The sequence below is a fragment of the Lygodium microphyllum genome, chromosome 23 (genome assembly GCF_053477565.2).
Source record: "Lygodium microphyllum isolate KBCC chromosome 23, Lygodium_microphyllum_v1.1.10, whole genome shotgun sequence".
In the NCBI taxonomy this organism is placed as follows: domain Eukaryota; kingdom Viridiplantae; phylum Streptophyta; class Polypodiopsida; order Schizaeales; family Lygodiaceae; genus Lygodium; species Lygodium microphyllum.
Genome location: NC_141157.1, coordinates 8,837,887 through 8,853,055, shown reverse-complemented (window position 1 = coordinate 8,853,055; position 15,169 = coordinate 8,837,887).

The window sequence follows — 15,169 nt, the reverse complement described above, 5'->3', positions numbered from 1 at the left end:
ATTAAGAGTCTTTGCATAGGTAGGGTGTCCTGAGAACGGGGAGTCATAGGTTTCCCATAATATCTTCTTTTTCAGCACTTGACTGAGAGGAATGCAGAGCCTTGTCCTGAAATAGACAAGTCCATCACCCACATTGAAATTTTGGTATTTGACTTTGAGCTTAGGATCAGTGTCCTTAACTAGGATTTCTCTAAGCATTAGCTGATACTTAGGATCCTTGTCTGCCTCTTCTTTGGCTAGCTCAATGATTGGATTACTAGGCATCGATATCATGGTAGCTAAAGTTTCTCCTTTAGATGGCTCTTCCATGATAAGTGCATTCAAAAAAGCTTTACAACTTAATGAATCAGTAATCACATTCTCTTTTCTAGTTCTAAACTTGATTTCAAAATCAAATTCTTGCAAGACTTCAATCCATCAACGTTGCTTCATGTTGAGGTCTGGTTGAGTAAAGTTCCATTTGAGACTTTTGTGGTCAGTGACCAAAGTAAACTTGCTTCCAAGCAGGTAGTGTTGCCACAATTTGAGAGCATGGATCATAGCTAATAGCTTGAGATCATGGGTGGCGTAATTTCTCTCATGGATTTTCAGCTTCCTTGAGGAATAGGTGATCATATGACCTTGCTGCATAAGCACACAACCTAGTGCAAGAGAACTTGCATCTGTTAGATCTCAAACTCTTGACTTAGGTCAGGTAGCTTCCTTGAGGAATAGGCTATCGGATAACCTTGCTGCATAAGCACACAACCTAGTGCAAGAGAACTTGTGTCTGTTACGACCTCAAACTCTTGACTTAAGTCAGGTAGCTTTAAAATGGATGTTGTTACCAAACTTTTCTTGAGCCGCTCAAAATTGGCTTGCTCAATGGGAGTCCACACAATAGCAGTTTGCTTTTTCAGTAAATTAGTGAGAGGTGCAACTATTAGGGCGTAATTTTTTATGAAAATTTTGTACCAAGCCTAAAAAACATCTCACTTCCTTAACTGTCATTGGTGGTTGCCACTCTTGAACATCTCTAACTTTGGTTGGGTCTACAGAGATTCCTTTAGCAGATACTATGAATCCAAGATATTCCATTTGTATTTTAAAAAAGGCACACTTCTTTTTCTTCACATAGAGCTTGTGTGTCCTCATTGTGTCCAGCACAATGCGCAATTGCATGTTATGGTCTTCATCTCTCTTGGAGTATGCTAGGATGCCATAAAGAAGACTAGGACAAACTTATCAAGATAAGGTTGAAAAATGTATTGCATTAATTTGTTAAATGTAGCAAGGGCATTAATTAGACCAAAAGACATCACAATAAATTCAAAATTACCATATATGGTATTGAAGGCAGTTTTGGGGATATCTTCTTCCTTGATCCTTATTTGGTAATAACCAGATTGGAGATCAATCTTGGAAAAGATTTTTGCCCCCTGCAGCCTATCAAGTAGCTCGTCTATTCTTGGGATCAGATACTTATTCTTGATCGTTACTTGGTTTAAAGTCCTCGGTAATCAATGCAAAGGCAGAGAGTTTCGTCCTTTTTCTTTTATAATAGTACTAGGGCTTCCCATGGCGAATTACTGGGTCTAAATATATCCTTGATCCAATAACTGCTCGAATTGCTCTTTCAGCTCAATTGCTTCGAGGATAGATATTTTATATGAACTCTTTGTGATTGGAGCGGCTCTTGGTTCAAGTCTAATCTCGTGACTTCTCTTCGAGGTGGTAATTCAATCTGCTTCTCTTAGAAGATGTCATCATATTCCTTTAGCAAATATGGCTCTCCCTTATCTTGATTATTTTGCTCAACCTTATTTAATTTTATGAGATACACAGGTAATCATTTTCTTAACCCTTTTATTATGTGAGATGATTTGACTAGTTGAACCTTGGGTTTTCCTGTCTCACCTTGGGTTATCACTTTTCCCCCTTTAGGTTTTGAAAAGTCACTTGGCATTTTTCTGCATTGAATATGTGCGTCGTTGGGGATTAGCCAGTCCATACCCAATAGACATTTGTAGGCCCCTAAATTCATAATCCTAAATTCCATTTCAAAGAGATCGCTTCCTAGGCTAAATGTCACTTTGCAAGTTTGCTGAGTAGACATGATTTCTTTTCCATTGGCAAGTTCCACCAGCAACCTAGATGTAGATATTGTGTATATACCTAATTTCTTGGCACACTTTGGTGACATGAACGAGTTGTGCTTCCACAATCAATTAGAAACGACATCCACCCCCTCTGAATTTGCACATCCTCCGGTATGTGCTAAAAAACCTAGTTGTCACTAGATTCTAAGTTCTCCTCATCCTCTACAACCATATTCTTTGCTTCTTCATCTTCCATATCTTCCTGGCTAGCCCCTGTATCATGACCATTGTTTTCTTTCAATTCTGGCAACTCATAGGCATTAGATTCCCGTCTTTTGAATAATTTAATTCTTTTCACTGCTATCGAAAGTTTTATGGTTGTCCCATCCAGCTCATTTAATGCATAAGTAGCATTATCAAACACATGTCTTACCATATAGGGTCCAAACCATCTTTTGGAAACTTTACGCATTGCACAATGCTGGTTGTCTAAACTGCTATCATAAACCAATACCCAATCCCCATCTTGTATGGTTCTTGTTCTCAGTCTATGTCTTTTGTCAAACCATTTCTTGTTTTGTATCCTTGCTGCCCTTAATTTTGCAATTGCTGCCTCTATATATGTCTTCTAACTTTCTTTCCAACTGTCTAATACGTAAGGCCAACAACTCCTCTTGATTCAACTCCTCGTCCCACAGTAGCACACTCCATGTGACCGTCATCTCTTCTATTGGCATTATAGGTTTTTGACCATACATCAATTTAGCATGCATATATCCCATAGTAGCGCTATGAGTTGTTCTGTCAACCCACAAAGCATAAAGGAGCAATCATAGCCACTCTTTCACCTTCTCTCCACATGCTTTTGCTAATGTCTTCACAATAGGTACCTCTTTCATTTTTTCCATTTCCTTCAGGGTTATAGGCTAAAGTTAAAGCAAGCTTTATCCCCAACCGTGCAAAGAAATCATGAGTTTCATCTGCATCCAGCTCACCCTTATCTACAATAATTTTTCCCACACAACCATATCGACAAAAGATCTCTTCTAAGAGAAAAGTACACACAGCATTTGTTTTCTTAGTATGCAGAGCTCTCCCTTCCACTTGATTAGTCAAGTCTTCACTTCACAGGTAAGCACAAGATATCTCATTTGCCAAAGACCTGTAGGCATTGTGACCAAATCCACCACCCAGTTAAAATAAAGAGACAATGGATATGTGGGCTGCAAGCAATCCATCATCCCGATGTCTCACAGATGAATACATTTAACATGTCATACATGTTTCCACAAAGTGAGCAACATCCTTACACATACCTTGATCTTTCTTTGATCTTTGAAAAAGTACCCCAAACACCTCTATGGCCAGCCCACAAGCTTTCATGAAATTCTTGCATAACATTTACTTGTGAAGCTCTGTCATCCAAAACTCGCAATGACATACCTTGTTTCTTTTTAGCATGTTTCCATAAGTGTCTATCTTTTAAGAAAAACCCATAGTCTTTCCTCTTGATCTTCTTAAACTCCTCATTTGACCATTCATCTCTCTTTGTTAATGTACTGAGATATTGACCAATTCTCAGTCACTCTCTTGTAAATTTATCTTTCAGATTCACTTCTACACAAGATGCAAAACATCTAAAGTGTCTTCTCTTTGTTGTCCAAGTTTTTGTTAATGCTGTAGCAACACCTTGCATTGCTAAATTCACTCTTACAACATCATTTTCAGTCACAAGAAATTCATCTTCTTCCTCCTCATCCATCATCCCTTCTTCATTCTCATAGCATGCTCGAGATAACATGTTTGCCACTAGGTTATATCTTCTGCAATATGCTGAAATTCAGGGTTCAAAGATTTGATGTATGCAATCCACCATAGCATATCAATGTCCAGGGTAGCACAACTAGTAATCATACCCAATACCGGCAAACAATCGATCTCAATGACTACATGAGCACCCATAAAATACTCCTTATCACATTTAAGGGCTGTTACAATTCCTCATAATTCTCTTTTTACCTGTGGATACCTTCTTTGTCGTTCAGTCAATACTTTAGCACCAAAACATATTGCATATCTTTCTTTGCCCTTCCTCATCATCTTGCCTGATTGCCCATCCAATTCCGATTGGGCTTGTATCAACAGTAATAATGATAGGCTTTCCATGTGAATAGTCAACCTTTCTCAATGTAGGAGCAGATTTTAGAAGCTGCTTCAGTTTCTTCGTTGCTTCCTTTCCCAATGAAATCTTTGACATTTCCTCAAAAGCTGATTTAGAGCATCAGCTACATGTGCAAAGTGAGGAATCCATATCAAATAGAACACATATGCTCCCAAGAATCTACACACCTTTGATTTCGTGCATACATCTTGCATTCTATCAATCCCATCTATTTTTGCTGGTGATGGTCTTCGCCCATAGGGCCCATACATATGCCCAACAATCAAAACCTCTTCAACTCCAAATACAGAATTTTGTCCAGAAAGAGTTAAATGCACCTCTTCTAGATGCGTCAAAATCCTCTCACAATCCATAATATGGTTTGCAACAAATTGTCTACACCCATGAGCATCCATCTCTTCATTTTTTTCATCCACTGCACACTCTTTGCTTGGAACATCATCCAAGAAGGGCATTGTTACTTGTGGTATAAAATCCCCGAGTACCCTATTCATAGCATTTTTCATGTGTGCCATTGAGTTTGTTGCACCCTGTGGGAGAGTACACATCCGTACTAACCCCAAGGGAGTCTTCATGGTTGTGATATCCTTGCTTTCAATTGCAAGCTGAAACTGATCATACCCCAAGTAAAGATCACCCAAACAATAGATTGCTCTACTTGCAAAAGCCTCTATAAATTCATCAACCATAGGACCTGCACCCACATTTCTTATGGTCACTTTATTGACCGGTTGCATGTCTTGAATAAATCTCAAAGCCCCATTCTTTTTGGGCACAATAAACTAACAATTTGAGCAAGGGGCTGAAGAAGGCTCCAAGATCTTCATGCGAATCTTTTCATTTAGTAAATGCATCTGCTTTGGCAAGTAAGCCTTAGGCACTGGAATAGGCCTCAAGTTCCATGGTACATGTGGCACAGCAAATATTACCATAGGAGAGACAACATTTGGATCCATACAACCTATTTGAGTTGGCTGAAATGCAAATGCCTTTCCATGCCTAGCCAACATCTGCATAAAGCAGTCTCTCTCAGCAGGCAAAAGAAACCCTTCTGCACCAATTTTCAATTCATGTAATGTTTCAGATGTAAACTAATAACCTATATCTTTAGGATCACGTAAGCTTGGCTACCTTGACACTTTTTCATACAAATCCTCCCGATGGAAGTGGCAAAGCAATTGGTTTCACCTTTTTGTCAACTGTCTTATACTTTTTCTCCACAAGTGCTTCAGTCCATTGTAATCCTTCCTGCTAAGCAAACAATGCTATAACATCATACATGTACTGACAACACTCTTTTCAACCTCATTTTCTGCATGTATAGTTGCTGAAATTTCAGCCATAGCGTCATTAATATTCAGCCCGTAAAAGATGCTTGAAATGCCTTGATTTTCAGCTAACAGTCCCAATGCTTTCAGTTCCTTAGTAGCCCGTTTCATAGATATGCATTCAGCCTTGCACATAGCTTCCATAGGCTTAAACCAACATGAATTGTTGGCTGTAAAATGAGAATAACCAATAGTAAATACATGCTTCGTTTCATCAAGAGGCGAGTACATCCTATGAACAGCACTACTGTAGCCCTGCATTACATCAATGCTTAATGAAAATCTAGGTCTTTGAATTCCCTTGCATTTGGAGCCAAAGGAGAATCTTGAAGCGTATCACGATTTCTAGGGTGATTAACACAAATAGTAAAAAATTGGACTACTTTTCTCCCATCCTTGCTTCTGACTGTTGCATAAGCAGAACCATCATCAAGCACCTTTGTTTCCATACACACTCTTGTAATATAGGGTTGTCCCAAAATCACTGCATAGGAGAAATTATCTTGCACAAAGAAGTGTTGCTCTTCTTGTACATCACCAATCATCACTCTCACATTAGGACATGCAGCATAAAGCTCTCCTAAAAAATTATTTGTAGCCCTCATATGCCAACCATGATCAGTGTCCACAAGCCATGCACCATTCTCATACAGTCCACGCTCAATGACATTTATCTCAAACCCATGGTCGAGTAAAGCAACACAATGAGTTTCTGTTCCCTTATTTTCACTATCGTTTCAGTGGTAGCCCTAGCCCAATGATTTCTTGTGTAATGACTTCGAGGAATAAATCCTAGAGTCTCTTCCCTATATTGTTGCATCTGCCTTACTCCACCATGCATATTGCTACAAGATAATGCATTTTCAGCCGCTTTCTTCTCTTTTCCACAAGTTGTCCATTGATTAGTAGCATCCTGCATAGATAATCTAGTACATACTTCATGCTCATATTTAGCCCGAATACCCAATAAACTAGTTTTCTCTTCAAATTGCAGCAATGCACTAGTGGTATCACCAAGAAACTGACACTTCCTCTTAATTATGTCAATGATCTCATCATGAAATTCTCACTTGGCAATGCCAAGCACCTCTCCCAATGTGAATTCCACCTGACTGTTTAGGATTAGTTTTCTTTAAGAAACTTCTTAAAATCTATGGCTGTCTCAATGTCAAACTGCAACTTATATCCTAGCTGCTTGCCCTTCTTTTTGCCATCTTGTTTGTTATCAAGTTTTTGCTCCTAACTAACCTCTTCCATAACATGCTCGGGAGGTGGCTGATTTGTAGCTTTAGCCTGATCCACACTTCTTATTGTCACTCTCTTAGATATCCCTCCATTATCTTCATCCTGTTTTTGTTTCTCTTCCACAAGTACATTCATGTTTTGCACCTTTGCTAAATATACACCTACCAGTGATTCCCAACCAATTATGTCATGAATGTCTTGCCTTGCATGAGACATTTCACTATCAGTAACCTTTCTCTTTTCAACTACATGTAAAGCATATATCCATATTTCAACCTTTGGACCAACCATCACTTGGCCATGCATTCTATCCAACTGTAGACCAAAAGTACAAGCATGTATTGTCGCATAAGCATTTCGGACAACCAAGTCTTCCAACAACTTCTGCGTACCTCCCTTTTCAAAATTCAAAGCAAGAGGCAATCCCGTTTCTTGTGCATGGATCTTGCCATCTTTCCAAAAGATGAGCTGTTATGCCAAGGCCTCCTAATAGGCAGCACAATCCTTTCTCTCATGCTACAAACTATCACACCACATACATCTTTTTCATGGCTTAGGGGCTGTTGCCCGTCCCCTATCCTCTTGTCCTTTTTTATCGAATTTTGCAACCTTTAATTGAAGATCCCGTATGGCTTTGACCAATTCACCCAAGACATCTTCCCTAACAAAGGGAACAATAGCAGGTACGATCATAGGGTTAGCTACAGAAGTGGGTGGCTTACTGGATACATCAATTATCTTGCCCGTAACAATGGGCAGGCTAGAGACATGCAATCTTTCTTTTCTTCTATGCTTTTTCACAAGTGCAATAACAGCTTCCTTGACATGTCTCCACTCTATTTTGAGACTTGTCTCTGTAGTCTGATCCTCCAGCAAAGCATCGCTTCTCTTGAAGCTCAAGATCAGCTGCCTGTAGAAACAATTCAATTTTCTGACTTGCAAGAGCTTGATGTTCTACAAGATCCAACTGCTCAAATCGACTTTCAAATTCTCTTAACAATTTTGTAGCCACAAGACCCTTATTGGGTTGTAAAACTCACTCCTGAAAAGTCTTGCACGTAATCAAACTGGTATCTTCAATGTAAAATTCTTCATTGTGTGTCTTCTTGAAAGCTATCAGAAGTCTATTTTATCCTTGTGAAAAAATTGATATTTTCACCCTTAAAGATAATATGGACATTTATGTCTATGGTAGGTAATTTATGTGTTGCCCTGCCCTAACACGTGCTTAGCAGGATTTCAAATGCTTTTTCAAGTCTATTTAGACTTTAGAATTTGTATAAACAAATTCTTATCAATGTCCAACAAGTCCTACAGACTTCTTATATTTATTTAATTTCCTAATACTGATAATTTCAGGGTTTTCAAGTATTTCATACTCGTTTTTACTTCAACGTTTTCGATATTTTAAGTTAGGTTTTCTCATTGATTCATACGTGGGTCAACTCATGATATTGACACCCTCGTTAATATAATCATTACTATTAACATTGCATGTCTTTTTAGTAAAAAAATATTTTTTAATTTATTCTACTCATATTCTATGGTTTAATCAACGATGTTTGACGAACTTTCAATGTTATCTAGAAAGATCAATTTTCATTTAGCTATATCCTACATGCAATGTTGATTGTTTTTCTGAATATTTTATTCCAAGCTATGCAAAAATCATAAGTGTAAGTTTTCTTTCATCTTTCAATCATTAAATTATATTTCAACACACCTAATTTATGCGTGTCTAGTATATATTTTTTAATACAAATTTTTATTGATTTAATGCATTGATTATTTCATGATATTATCTAAATAATTTTCCATAAATTATTGTAAAATTCATATGCGTCTTTTTATTTTTAGAAAAATAAAATAGAGATATTCAATTTCAATGAAAAATTATAAAATATTACTTTTCCTAACAATGTCTATTTTTTTAGTTATTATGATCACATACGTCTTTAACTAAATAACAATAAATATTGTGAAATAAATTATAATTAAAATATTTTCTTAATGACAAGCATATAATCATTTTCTAAGTGAAAAAATATTTTCATTGAATATTTAATTATTATATTACTTAGGTTTTTTTTCTAAGCAGTAGTTAATATGCATTTTTATTAGAATGCGTTTATAATCGTTTAAAGCCAAATAAAGCAATAAGCTTATAAAATATTAATTTTTTCCGAACCCACGATATGTTACCTTGCTCAGGTTTGCTGTGATTGATGGGGATCTCACCAATTCCTATTACGTTATTTTCTCCATCAGTTGTGTTTCTTACTTCCCTTGCTTCAAATGTGTTTTTTTAATTTCTATGACCTTGCAAAGCTATCAGATGTCAGATAAAATTGACATGGTAAATCAGGGAGAGTTGATGGTTATCCAAAAAAATTTCACCAGCATTTCACTTAGCGATATGGTCATATGGGACGAAGGCGTAGCAAGGGGTAGAGAAAATGAAAATGAGGTAGAAGTTTAGCAAGAGGGGATCAAAATGGCCTCTACCCCTGATGTTTGAGAAGGTCAAGTGATTTATTTGGCTACTTGATAAGAGCTGATTGAGCTATATTAAATATTTATTTTGATTGCTTACTTATTGGATGGTCGCATGGGGATGATTTTTCAATGCTTTCTCTCCCTCTAGGCATAAAAAATGTATTGTATTTTTTCCTACTTTTCCAAAAACATCTTTTTTTTTCCCCCCCAAATGATTTCTTCTAGTGGTTTTTAGCCTAGTTACTTCATGACTTATCTAGTATATAAAGTCATGTCATACTCTTTGATACTTAACTTACTCAATATCATGCTCGTTCTTGCACATTTTTCTTCTACCGACGATTGAGGCTTTTGCGAATTGTCTTGCGGTTACGAAATCAATGTGATCCTCGACGCATTAAATGGAATCGAAAAGGCCAAATTAAATATAATGCATGAAAAATTATATGATCAAGCTGTCGTAATATTATTTATGAGGCGTCTTTGCATTTTGTTGGCTGGGAACATTGAGGTGTCTTCTCATATCGATTGCAGAATTGATTTAATGTGAGACTCGATATCAAGAAAATTAACTGCAGTCACTTATGTGACAACTTGACGAGTAATTTTTAAAACGCCTCAAGTTCAAATTCATTTCTTGATATGAAGTGATGTGGCGGGAATATTACACTAAAAAAACATTTGGATTCTTCAATGAAATGCAAGTGGATATTAGGAAATGACTCAATTGAAAGGACTAGGGATAGGGCATTACCCTTTTGTAGTGACTTCTTCTTTTACAAATATCCCACTAACCATTTTCATCATTATTTCAATCCTATACCATCAACACTCAATCATCTAATCAAATTCCAAGTTAGATAGGTAGTGAATAACACTTATGCAATCAATTTGGTATCAATTTATGAATGGGCAAGAAAGAGAAATCATAAAGCAATCACAATCAGTCCTAGATTGAATTCTACATGCTCTTCAATGGTGATTTAAGAGGATCTATTACACTCAATCTCTCTTTATCGCTAGTAGGACTGGTTTGACAATTTGATGAAAAGAGAGATTCAGCTGAAACCACTAGAATTACCTCTTAATGTTGAATAACAATTAATCAATACTCAACACAATCTGTTATCAATGGATAAAGATTGAATAACATAAGGCTAGCTTCAAGAAGAATTTGACCCATGATGATTGCTTCCATGTAATCCAATCATAAAGATTGCTCAATGCATCAAAAGCATCCAATACTTGAGTAGAAAGTCCACGACGATCTGTTGAAAAAGATCCCCTGAACTTTGAAGAATCCAAATTCTTGATAGAATCAAGAATTTCAAATTTTTTTTGATATTGTCATGTTCAAGAGTTTGAAAATGCCATCAATCTTGATGGAATGCTTTAATGTAGGCTAATCTTTAATAGAATAGCTTCAATCTAACCTTTCTTGGGTTGTAGACAATAAAAGACCCATGGATTGAAGCCTCAAGGAAGAAAATTTTGATGAAGGTTAATGGTTGTCCTATTTTGGCCCAATTTGAGATGAAGAATATGCTTCCAATCTTGCTTTAAAGCTTCAATGTATGCCCAATTTCGGTTGTAGATGCTTGCCTTTCACTTCTTGAAGCTAAAAAACACCAAGATTGACTCAAAACTTCAAGAAATCTCTGAAATTTTCATATTGTCCAGGTTTAGCCATAGCTAGGGTTATGATGAGAGCTCCAAGGTTTGAAGAAGAGTGAAAGATCAAGTAAGAGATGGCTAGTACTTCATGTCAGGGTTGCATTTGATCATGCAAGAGAGGGTATAGCTTTAGGAGGAAGTCTTGGATTGATTCAAGAGGATAAAAGCATGCTGAAAATTGGCACAGACTATCCTGGACACATTCTTGCATCATGTGATGAGAAAGAAGCCAAAGATTAAGCATAATGGTAGTCTATAGGTTGCTTAAGACCTCAACAATCATCCTCTATAGATAGCATGAGAAGTGATGACCATGGGAAAGAGATATGAGAAGAGAACTCCATGAAAGCTCTCACAAGGAAGCTTGGAAAGAGGAAAGAGAAGCTTGCTTTAAAAAGTAACATAGTTTAACTCTTCTAAACCATATTTAGACTACAGTTAAGTCAAAGAACCTTCAAAATGGCCCCAAATTGATCACAAGCCATTAAAATAACCTTGAATATGCCATTACTCCTTCAAGCTTTCTTCAAGATCCTCAATTTTAGTTCTAACTTATTGCAAAGAACCTTAACTAGTCATGGTTTTAATTGTGTCAAGTCATGTGACTAATTCATGTTTCTCCAGTTACCGTGTGCCTAGTCTTGTACCAGATTCACCATGAAAATGACATTCCCATTGGAACAAAGATTTTCTTTGATACCAATGTAAATAAGCTAATTTCCATAAGAAATCATAGCCAAGGTGGCTAGGTTGAAATTATATTACCATTAATGGTTGATAATCAATTGATGAGAGGCTACAATATGGTATGCACCCCAAGCTATGGTGGCCAAGAGTATGCACCCTCTTAGATGGTGGGAGGTTGAGACCTCAAATAAAAACTATTAGAAAATGGCAAAAGTTACAACTTAACCTTTTATACTTAACCCTAGTGGACTAAATATTAGCTAAGGCATTAAGGCATTTTTACTCTATTACAGGTAGAGATTCACTGCTCAACATGAAAAAGTCTAAATCTTGTGGACAATCACACAATAAGCCTTGTGGTCCCAACTCCTCTCTTATTTGTCATTATTGTAGACAATAGGGTCACATAAAGCTACAATGCCATAAGATATGCAGTGATAGGTGCCAAAAAGGCAAAGGAGAAGTGCATGATACTGCAAAATCTTTTGATGATTGTAGTATCGTTTCTAAGTCTAGTATTAAGATAGAAGAGATAAATGCCTTGAAGTATATCTTATATGATTACACACTTGCTACTTCATCACTTGATGCTACTTAGCTACTTGATGTTCTATTTACTTATTCTTAATATTGGCTTCTAAATTCGGGGGCTTCTCTCCATATTACCTCATATTGTCATTCGTTTTATACATGTCAAATACAGGTTCAATCAAATTGGGTGATGATCATGTATACAACATTGTTGATATAGGTGATGTGAGATTGTAGTTTGGTATCGGTGTTCCATTTGTGCTTTATGACCACTACCAAATTTGTCCTTCATTCAAATCCAATGGATGATGATAAGTACCATGTCTCTTTTGGTAATTTTACATGGAAGATTACACGTGGAAACCTAATTTTTGATAGAGGTGCCAATGTTGGCAGCCTATATCCATTGCTAGTATATGTATATGTTGATCATGTTTTGGTCGTGACTAATTTTTTACACGTATCTCTTTGGCATTATCGTCTTGGACATATGTCCCTTAAAGGAATGAAAATACTCACTCACTTGCAATATTTGCCACCTCTTAACTACTAATGTTTTGACTATTGTGATCATTGTGTATATGGTAGACAGACTCGTAATTGGCATAAAAAAGTCTAGTTCTATGCACAAGGATGAATAGTTGGCTCTTATGCACTCAAATGTTTATGGTTCGATGCCCTATTAGTCATTAGGTGGTGCTAAGTATTTTGCCATGTTTATTGATGATTGTTTGCATAAGGCTTATGCTTATCCTATGAAGTAGAAGTTAGATGTCTTGGCTACCTTTCAATGCTCTCTAGTCATGGTTAAGAACCAATCTAGGCACAGGTTGAAATACTTGCAATTCGACAATGGGGGTGAATGTGTCTCTAAGGCATTTGAGCAGTTTTGTGATAAGAGAGGCATTAGGTATCAATTGACTGCCCATACACCCCCACCCTAGCATGATGTTGCAAAAGAGCATGAATAGGACTATTTGGGAAAGAGTCTCCAATATACTTAGTTAGACAGACTTACCATAGTACTTTTGGACTAAGGTGATTACTACTACCATTCATTTGATACATTGCTCTTGGTGGTAGAGTTGCAAAAGAGGTATGGTTAGGAAAACCTCCCTTATATGCCCATTTGAGAATCTTTGAATGTGAAACATTCTTCTATATTCCTAAAGACAAGTGCAATAAGTTGGATCCAAAGTCCATCAAATGCATCTTTCTTGGATATAGTAATGTAGGTGAGATAGGTTATCGCCTTTGGGATCTATTGGCTTGTAAGGTTATTTGCAGCCATGATATTGCATTTCATAATGATATGATGCATAAGAAACCTAAGTAGATGATTGAGATATGTAGGGCGATCTTTCAAGAGAAGCCTCCTATTACTGTACAATCAATCTCAATTAGATAGCCTACAATAGTTGTTGATGATGTAGTGTCTCTAAATCTATCTATTATCTAGGATCATGATGTTAAATATAAAAGATATACCATACAAGCCCTCCAATCAATTTTGAGATACTCTGGTAGAGCCTCACATCCTCTTGATTGTTTTGAATCATTTATGCATTATGTCATGGTGATAGATTTTGGTGAGCCCCTTACCTAAAAAGGAGGCTATATGAAGAGGTGATAGTCACTCTTGGGAGAGAGCCATGCAATTTGAGTGTAATTTACTATAGAAAAATCATACATGAAATTTGATTCCTTAACCCAATGAAATCATGCATTACCATGCAAGCAGGTGTACAAGTTGAAGAGCATCCATAGTTGCTCTAAGCTAGCATATAAGTCTAGATTGGTTGCTAAGGGTTTTAAGTAAGAGAAAGGAGTTGATCTTGATAAGATATTCCCTCTTATAGTGAAGGTGACTACCCTATGCTTGTTATTGGCCTTAGCTACGTAGATGAATCTAGACTTATACCAAATGGATATGAAAATGGCATTCCTTTATGGGAATAATATGAGGACATTTACATGCAATAGTCTAAGGGCTTTGAGAAAAAGGGTATGGAATGTCTAGTGTACAAGTTAAGAAAGATTCTATATGGAATTAAGCAGGCACCCAATGAATGGTATCATAAGTTTGATACCTTTAGGCATTCACAAGATTACTCCCACAGTGATATGAGTCTATATTTATACAAAGAAGACTCATGATGGTAGCCTTATTATTTTGGTGCTATATATTCATGATATACTAATCATTAGGAGTATTCATGATGAGTTGGATGCTTTGAAGACTCAGCTCAAGAAGAGCTTTGAGATGAAGGACATGGGGTATGTCTCTCACATACTTGGTATGTGCATTACACACAATCGCTCTAAGAGACTCCTCTCTTGTCATAGTAGGAGTACATTCTAAAAGTCCTTGAGTAGTTCTATATGTAAGAGAGTAGTAAGCCTATTGGCTACCCACTATCTTCTTATATGAATGTCAGTTAGGAAGATTGTCCCCAATCAGATGATAAGAAGGTCAAAGTAACCAAGATCTTATATGCATATGTGATAGGCAACTTGATGTACGCCATGATAGCCACTAGACCTAACATAGCATTATAGTGGGAGTTGTGGCTCATTATTTGATGAAACCTAACTAGAGAACATTGGGATGTCGTAAAGGATATCATGAGATACCTTAAGGACATAATAGATATGTGCATTTGTTATGGTAGCCTGGATATGCAAGTCATGGGATACATAGACTCTAATTATGCAAGACATATATATAATAGAAAGTCAATGTCTTTATTTTTGCTAAAGGTGTTGTTTCTTGGATATTTAGGGTGCAAAAATATATGACCTTATCTACTACTTAGGTTGAATATATTGCAATCATTGAGGCTTGCAAGGAGGCCCTACAATTAGGCCATTGACCTTGGTATGCCTATGACTCTTACATTACATTTAAACTCTATGAATGCCATTTAGTTGACATGTAACCTAGTCTT